Genomic DNA, 9,923 nt, shown 5'->3' with positions numbered 1-9,923 from the left:
ATGTATTTTGAGGCATTGAGGATTTATTCATTTTTGGAGTTGTAGACCTCACATTTTGGCGATGTTTCGTGAGTTTTCAAGCAATTCGTTGGGGTAAATGTTCTTTATCTGAATCTTATTATACTTCATGAATCCATTGTAATTTTAATCATTTAGTTAGTGAATTCAGTTGGAAATTTGGGGAAAAATTATATAATCTTTCAAAAATGTAAAATGAGGATTTGAAAGGCGATTAGAGGTCGGATTTGAGTAATTCCTATATGGTAGGGCCCGTTATTGAATGGGTGTTCAAATTTTATAAATTTTATCGGGTTCCAAGGTGCAGGCCTGAGAGTTGAATTTTGGGTTGACTATTTAGTTTTAACTAAAAATCGAAGCTTTGTTATCCATAATTGTTTCCTATGCGTTTTATTTATGATTTGAAGTTATTTTGGCTAGATTTGAGCCGTCCGGAGGTTGTTTAACTCGAGAACGTCATTTTAGAGTATCGGTCTAGCTTCTTTGAGCTAAGTATCTTGCCTAACTTTCTGTGGGGGAACTACCCCTTAGAATTTGAGTCATTTGTGTTAATTGTGTCATGTGAAGGCCGTGTACGCGTGGTGACGAGTACGTACTCAGGCTAAATTGTGGAAATTTTACCGTTTAGGTCTCTTAGGTTCTTATGTTCGTTAGATATGAAGTTGTTTTGTCATGTTAAATCCTCCATTTACTAAATTCACCCTTACGTGCCTTAATTGTAATTAATTGATTCATGTTCTACCCTTATTGCCAATTAAACTTTTATGAGCTTTAACTGAAGTTGTTGCCTCTTTTATTGCCATGCTATCTCATATTTTTTTTATTTTTTTTTGCAATAGCGGGGCTGGACCCGATGAGGGTTGCCTACGTATCCCATATCCGGTGAGAATCAAACCCGCATAGTTCGGTAAATTTCAACGTAACAGGAAATTATGATTTATCTGGAAACGGCTTTTCTTTTTCTTTTTTTCTATTTTTTCAAAATTTGGACAGAATTTCGGGGTATTTTGGATACCGTGATTTTCAGAAATGGGTGATTTCTCTCTTTTACCTCAATCTTGGTTTTCCTTGATTTTTCTTCTCTATTCTAAAAGCCCGTCAACATGCAAGCCGAAGCAAATAAATGTACAAGTAGCACGTAAAATGCATCAGGATGGTCTTTTTATTTCGGGTACACTTGTCCTAGACGGACCCAACCCCTATGTTGAGTCCCTAAAGTCAAATGCACGTGATGCAAATAAGCGTTCCTACTAGGGATCCGGCATGAGACTATGTTATTCTAGGTTTAAAACCTGGATGTATTGTTCTAGACCTGGCTTACCCGAGCGGACAACTCGAGCCGAGAGGGGACAGCGTACCGGGAATACAGAAGCTTCACCGGCTTTGCAACTAATCAGAACCTCGTTCTAAAATTGGGATATGACTCTAACAGAAAAGAAGCTACACGAAGTGCACGCTTCCCAAATGATTTAAAAGACTCACAGAGAAGAGGGTTTCATAACAGCTTATATACAGTTCAAGCAATATCAAAGCGGTAAAAAGCGACATTTAGCACATTAGGCTCAAACATGTGAAATCCAAATAATAACAAAAGCCAACTATAACAATTATTCTAAGCAAATTCTGAACCTTGAACCAGAGATTTTGGGTTCGTTCCCCAGCAGAGTCGCCAGAGCTGTCACACCTCCTTTTTCCCAAGGGGGATAGGGAGTTTTTCCAATTTAAGTGACAATAATCGAAACCGAATTATTTACATTCAAATTCAGAGTCTCCACTTGGAATAATTTATGGTGTCCCAAGTCATCGGTTTAAAATCCCGAATCGAGGAAGTTTGACTCTGTTTTACAATCCGCGAAACACAGAAATCCAGGTAAGGAATTTTGTTAACCTGGGAGAAGGTGTGAGGCACTACCGAGTTCCGTGGTTTTAGCACGATCGCTCAACTATTAACAATTGGCCTAATTATCTGATTTTTACACAATTTAAACCTACATGCATTTTTAACTTTCAAACTGCTTTTAGTGTTTATGGAATTATTTTCTGGAACAAGGCATGATTGTCGTAAATTTGTCTTTTTTGAACACATTGCGAATCACGTCACATGAAATGCACCCGCGGTTTACAGCATGTTTATTTTTAATATTAATTTATTTGAAGTTTTAGTCAAGTCACATGAAATATGCACCCGAATTTTGGGAATTACGTGTCACAACTACGTCATGGGAACCGTACCCGCAGTTATGATAATTTTATTATAAACGCGCCTAAAGCAAACTACGAATGTTCATGGTTATTCTTAAAACTAATTTGAGATTATTGCGAGGCCACCAATTATGGATATAACATTGGAGAAAGATATGTATGATTTTAGCTATTATGAAAAGATGGGCCAGTAGCAAGCCCAATGCGTTATTTTGACTACACCTTTAAGAATGGTGCTATTAATGCTTGATTGGGCACAAAACTGAGCCCAGAAGCGAAACAAGGAACCAGAGACACATCAGGCTTTATATTTGATCAGGCTGTCTCACTTGGACTAAATACCAGGCCCAACTATTTTGAGATGAAGGCCCTTAATGTACTGAGGCCTCATTTGACATTCACGTTTTCCAAATATACAACCACCAAACATTATACTAAGTTCTGAATATCAACATGATGAATAAGTATATTATAGGACCAATTCGTTGCATTAACACGCTGTTTGAAACAGTGGTGCTAACTTGAACAAAATTAATTGAATAATGCATCCTTGAATCATGATATAGTACGCCTAAGAGAGGAAGTTTCAACTAATTTCAGCTTTGAAATCAATAGCAATTAAAGTTAGAACTACAAGTTGTATTTCCAGCATATAAGTAAATAACCACGTGAGTAGATTCGCCAGCTACCTTCATTAAGTCTAAAACAACCAGTAACACTTAAATTTGGATCCAAGACAGTATATCTATATACTTAAAGCAAATTGATACTAAATGAAAACAATTACAAACTACCTTAACCGGAAGACATGCATATTTAACATTTGGGAATTACAACTAAATCATTATACAAGAATCCAAGCTTCAAAGAGAAAATACCAATTACTTCTATAACAACTTTTCCATGAAATTGCTAGCCTAGTGAACATTTGCCAATTTGGATATGATCTATCCACCAAAACTTTAGCCCACCACATGGAGCCATTAATTTCAGCACAACACTAACAGCAGAATCCTAACTCTTGGCTTAGAACTTGCTGATTTGGCCAACTAGTGGCCAGACCCAAAAACTATAGTCCATGATTAGCAACAACAGCCCTTAATGACCTCAAATAGACACCATGTTATTCATCACACATGCAGGAAAGAAAAGAAAAGAAGTTACATTAGCTGTATGTTTAGAACTAATGCTGACACTACAAGATTTTAACTAAAAAAAACAACTTCAAACAACACCCCTAAAGTCAGCACTTCACATATCCATCTTTTAAAAGAAAGCTACAAGTATTAATGTACCAACCAAGTTTGTTCCACTACACTTCTACTAGATCATTTCAACTTGGAATCACAAAACTATATACTAATTAGATCTACAACAATAAAATCAGTGACTAACATGAAATGAAACTCATTATCACATACAACTAAACCAGGAATGCAGCTTTTTGATATTATGACACTTAAATAGATGGTACATCAACAAGGATTGAGATTAGTACCTTGAAATAGCAAAAACAGAAGAAAATAAAGCTCTGGCTAATGAAGAAGAAGCAGTAGCAACTAAGCAATAGCAGAGAATCAGAAGAACACAGCAACTACCCACTCAAATCAGAAATCCCATCGTTCTTGAAGTAAAATTAGTAGTAAAATGGTAAGGATAGAGGCTGGAAATTTTTTTTTTTTTTTGTTTTTCTGTTTCTGTTCTTTTAGTGAAAATGCAAATCCTATCTAATGAGGGAATGTTACTCCTTTTATAGAGTGTGAGGTGTGTGACCTTGTGAGAAATAATAAAATCAGAGAATCAGCTGTCCCTTCTAGAAGCTTCCCCTTTCCAGATATTTTTCTTTCTAAAACTTCTAAGACCCTCCTAGATTTTTTAATTCAATTAACTCCTACAAGTTTCTAATGGTTTACAAATTAGGACAAACAGAAACAAGTCAAAGAAAAAAAATCAGAATCAAATCAAACATCGAAAAGCAACAAGACAGTGTGCAGTTAAACCTGGGGTACTAAGCATTTAAAAACTTAGACTAATCCTAAACCTAGCATGAACCATATTTAAAATGAAATCATCAAGAACCTATTACCATCAACCACTCTCATACAAGGAAAACTGTTATAACTCATTAAACATACATGTTCATATGATTCAAATAAGCATAAACAAAACAAAACAAACAAACAAACAACAAAGAAAAACACAATGTAATTAACCTAAACCATGCAAGCTAAGTAGAAAAGAAAACGATTATTGTCACGATCTCATTTCTCCCTCTGGAAGAGCTATACTTATTACAGAAAGCTGCAAAGGGACTCCTCGGTCTGCGAACGTAGTAGATATACCTTGAAGTCTCTACCGATATGCCTCCTTCCAAGACTGACAGAACTGAGCGGGAGTACCTGTATCTGCACAACAAAAATGTGCAGAAGAGTAGCATGAGCACACCACGGCGGTGCCCAGTAGGAATCAAGACTAACCTCGGTGGAGTAGTGACGAGGAACAGTCAAGGCACCAACCAGTCAATAAACAGTATAATCATAGGAATGATGGAAACAAAATATAAATATGTAAAGGCTGCATGAATGACCAAGAATACTACAATTCACAATAAGGGAAAATACAACAAGTAACAACGAGAATATAATAATTGATGATACGAAATGACGGCAAAAATCACAATCCAATCCTAAGGTCACAGCACAGCAAGGGGAAAACAAGTCAATAGCTCATATCCTACAATGATGTTCACGGAGGTCTTATTCAACTCTTTCCACAATTTCAAAAAAGTCTCGGACAAACCATAACTCACGAAGACCCGGCATCTGAAACCTAACACTTGGCATCCTGTGCCCAATCAATCTCATGGTCATGCTGACAACTAACTGGCTAACTAGGGCCACTCTCACATATATAATGGATAAATGAGGGCGTATCTCCACCCTTAGCAAAATCGGAAGGAATTCACCTCTAATGGGGTGCCCAACTACATGTATGCTTGTGTAAGTGTTTTTAACAAGAATTCTACCAACTAGAAAACACGAAAAGGAGAACGGACCGCACGTACGATATTTCCTCACAACTTCCAAGCGATAAAGCTCGTACAGGTAAGCAACCCACAATCACAATATCAACAAGATAGGAATGCCTCCACAGGCCGTCACAGTTCTTTACAGACAATCCCTGACATAGCCCACCTTATTTCGCCACGTGTGCAAATAATAATATAATAAGCACCGCCTTATTTCGCCACACGTGCATCACAATGTCAAGTACAACACAACAAATGACAATATATACAGGAACAAAGCAAGAGAATCAACTCAAGAAATTCTGTTCACCAAAAGACGGTACAACTAACTCACAAGGAATAACCGTAACAGGAAAATACTAAGCGCAATAAGAACAACTCAACAAGGGAGAAATAATACAAAACAACGATTCCATAATACTGAGTTCAACAACAAGGAAGTCAACATGAATCAAATAATTACAATTAAGGAATATATCAACTAAACATAGGATATCTAACTACTTTCTAATTAAGACCAATTATTTACACGAGAGATAGAAATAATGCTTTCCAAATAAAGACAAGAAGCTAGGAATGATAATATGACTATAGAAGGGTAAATGTCTATAGTTAAACAAGTAAAAGTCGATTAGGCAACAAGAATAACCAAAAAGGGGCAGATAAATTCCAAGTAAGTCATGTAGAGGTGAAACTAATAACAGGGAACTCAATCGTATCAGGAACAACTTCATATTCGGTGATTACAAGGATCTAAGAGCCTCTAAGGGGCAATTTTCCATAAATAAATCCGAGCACGCACTCGTCACCTCGCGTACAAGGAATACAATCAATAAAGAAGGCTGAAATCCTAAGGGGAAGTCCCCCACACAAGGTTAGGCAAGATACTTACCTCGAACAGGCTAAAATCAACTAGCAACCACGTTCTTGCCACGAGTACTCGACTCCAAATGGCCCAAATCTATTCAATTAAATCACACATTGTAAATAACATCTCAAGCAACTGATTCTAATATTTAATTCAAAGCTAAAGCGCGAAATTAGGCAAAATGACCAAAATGCCCCTCAGGCCAACGTCTCGGAATCGGATAAATTTTACATTTTCAGAACCCTCGTACCCTCACGAGTCTAACCATATAAAAATCTCTCAAATCGGAGGTCAAATACCCACTCAAAATTCAATAATTTGATCTATGAAGTTTTACCCAATTTTTAACCAAAATTCGAAATTAAAGGATGAAATTAAGAGGAGATTCATGGAAATTGGTCTAAATCGAGTGAGAATCACTTACCCAAATCGCCCAGGTGAAAATCCCTTCAAAAATCGCCAAGAACCGAGCTCTAGAAGTCAAAATGGCATAAAAATGGTGAACCCTCGAATTTGGGATTAAATCTGTCTGCCCAGACATTTAATGCATCACGAATGCGGAGGGAGTCTCGCGTTCGCGAAGAAGAAAAATTGAAGTTGCCAAAAATGCCCTACGCGATCGCGAGGGGCAGAACGCGAATGCGAAGGCCTGGGGTCATGCAGCTACGCGAACACGACTGGACAATGCGAACGCGATGAAGAGGAACGTGAAGCTTCGCTAACGCGAAGGATTACACGCGAACGCGATGAAGAAACTGGTCCTCCTCCAGAATTACTCTACGCGATCGCGTGGAGGAGGACGCGAACGCGAACAAGATGAAGGCCAAAGCTACGTGAACGCGAGGTTAGCGTCGCGAACGCGAAGAAGGAAATTCCAGCTGGCCAAGACAAGCCTTCGCGAACGCGAAGGTCATCTCGCTAACGCGATGAAGGCATACCAGAAGCAGCAACAGCAGTTCAAAAAAATAGGAGGAAATGACCCGTTGAGCATCCGAAACACACCCGAGGGCCCCGAGACCTCAACTAACCTACGGACAAATCCCATAACCTCATTCAAACTTGTACCAATCCTTAAACCGCCTACAACAACGCCGGAAACTCGAATTAATCAAGGATTTGAGCCTAAGAACTTCAAATTTGATCAAAATACGCTTTCGATCAAAAACCTAACCAAAACCCGTCTGAATGACCTGAAATTTTGCACACACATCCCAAATGACATGACGGAGCTGCTGCAACTTCCGAAATTCCATTCCAACCCTCGCATCAAAAACTCACTATCGGACCGGAAACTTCTAACATTCAAACTTCGGCATTTCAAGCCTAAATTAGCTACGGACCTCCAAAATACATTCCGAACACGCACCCAACCCCAAAATCACCTAACGGAGCTAACGGAACCATCGGATTTCCATTTCGAGGCCGTCATTACACTGTTTCGACTACGGACCACTTTTCAACACTTAAGCTCTCATTTAGGGACTAAGTGCCCCAAAACTCTCCGAAACTCAACACCGAACGTCCCGGCAAACCAAAATAACAGAAATGAACTTAGGGGAAGCAGTTAATAGGGATCGGGGCGTGAATTCTAAAAATGACCGGTCGGGTCGTTACATCCTCCCACACTTAAACAACCGTTCGTCCTCGAACGAGCATAGAGAACATACCTGAAGTCTTCAAGTCACTGAGTGCGCACTTCCAACATACACCCGCGGGTGATCCTACGTCACCCCAATCCACTTAAGCCTGACGACACCATCTCAACTGAAATTTAACCTTTTCTAGCAATACCAATAGGCCTTCAAGCCAGAATTCTCACCTTCCATCCGTTTCCAAAAGACCCGATCCTAAATCCATGTCTGATATTTGTCAACCAACACATACAGGGTACAACCACATAACATGACGCATCACACATAGGCCCACAATAACATTTCTGATAGCAATACTTGCCTGAGATCAAATCCGTACCGGCCATAAGCCTCATATCCAATAGGAACTCTTTTCAAACCTCCACAGCACTGGCAGTGATTCAATAACCATGAAATCCGCATAACAAGCACTCGAACAACCAAGTCTCAGCCAACGCCAACGGGTACACACCCCACAAGCTAAAACTCAAGAAGCATAAAACTGAAATGACTGCATACGAGAAAGGAAACACATAAGGGGACTAACAAACAAATCAAACTAGCACAGATTCTTCTAAAACACAAATCGACAAAACATCTAACAAGAAAGAATGAAAGCATATAAAAGACTCACAATGATCTTATACTGATATAACTTCTCACCGCAGTACACAGCCCGGTCTCAACCTATAAAATCACCTGGAATCACGATGGTCCCATCCTCAACACTGAATCACACGTAGGGCACACATCAACCCATCTAGAGACTATCAATTCTGTCTACAGATTACAACACAGGCTGGCTCCCACACCGGTGGAGCATAGTAATCACAGCTCACAACCAAGAATACTCAGAGATCACATAAAACCTACCGAAACAGACAACATGAATTTACTACTAGCCTCATAACTCTCGACAACAGCTGGAAACGGACGATAGACACGGCTATCACTCATAAACCTACCAACGGGATAATCACATAAACAGAGTGCAAATCATGAAATGCACCCATAACTGGAATCAACAAAATAAGGGAACTCACCCCGATAAACAGAACTGTGATGAACTACAGATAGCGCCCCCCTATAACAACCGAATCCGTACCTGAATGACATTCAACTGGCGCACCGGCCTCAAGCCTACTATATGAAACACATCAACGAGCCGGGCCTCCCCCTCTTGGGCGCCCTCTACCTGCCTGAGTACCTCGCTGGGACACACCGGTCCAAAGTCTGGGACAATCTCTCATCATGTGGCTAGTATCTCCATACTCAAATCACCCTCTCTGCTGACGAGGCGGTGGGAACTTTGCGATACGGGTACTCCGAGACCCATGAACACCTAAGTCACCATGCAAAGCCTGAAGCGCGAACTGAATTGGCTGACCCGCAAAACCTCTACCATGACGCACCCTGCCTCCAAAATAAGGACCGGTATACCTCCCCGGTCTACGAGGCCTCCTCGCCTCCTCCAACTCTCTCTCCCTATCTCGCCTGCTCTCTCCCTCGTGACCCTGCCTTCCCTCTCTCTCTCTAGCATGCATACCCTCTATCCTCCTAGCAATGTTCACCACCTGCTGATATGGAATATCCATCTCTAACTCACGAGCCATGCTGGATCTGATGCTGGGAATAAGCCCCTCAATGAACCGGCGAACCTTCTCGCGAACAGCAGAAACCAAGGCTGGGGCATGTCTAGCCAAACTGGTGTAACAGACAGCATACTCCGAGACAGTCATAGCACCCTGGCGCAAATGCTCAAACTCCGTGCGCCATGCATCCCTGAGGCTCTGAGGAATAAACTCACTCAGAAACATATCTGAAAACTGGGTCCAAGTCCAAGTTGCCTCGTCTGGGCTATCTAACTCATAGGTGCGCCACCAATCATAGGCGGCTCCTCGAAGCTGAAAAGTAGTGAAAGAAACCCCGCTAGATCCAGAGAAACCCATAGTAAGGAGAATACGATAACACTCATCAAGAAACCCCAAGGCATCGTCTGATGCTAATCCACTGAACACCGGAGGATCATACTTCTTGAACCTCTCTAGTCTCATCTGCTCCTACTCGGAAGTCACTGCCATGCCCTCGGGCTGAACTGGTGCCGTAGGCGGCGCGGGAATAATCTCTGGGACCTGCTCAACATGCGCTCGCTGCTCAGGAGTACGGGCGGCTGGAG

Source organism: Nicotiana attenuata, chromosome 2 (genome assembly GCF_001879085.1).
Source record: "Nicotiana attenuata strain UT chromosome 2, NIATTr2, whole genome shotgun sequence".
Lineage (NCBI taxonomy): Eukaryota > Viridiplantae > Streptophyta > Magnoliopsida > Solanales > Solanaceae > Nicotiana > Nicotiana attenuata.
This window is presented reverse-complemented; position numbering follows the sequence as displayed.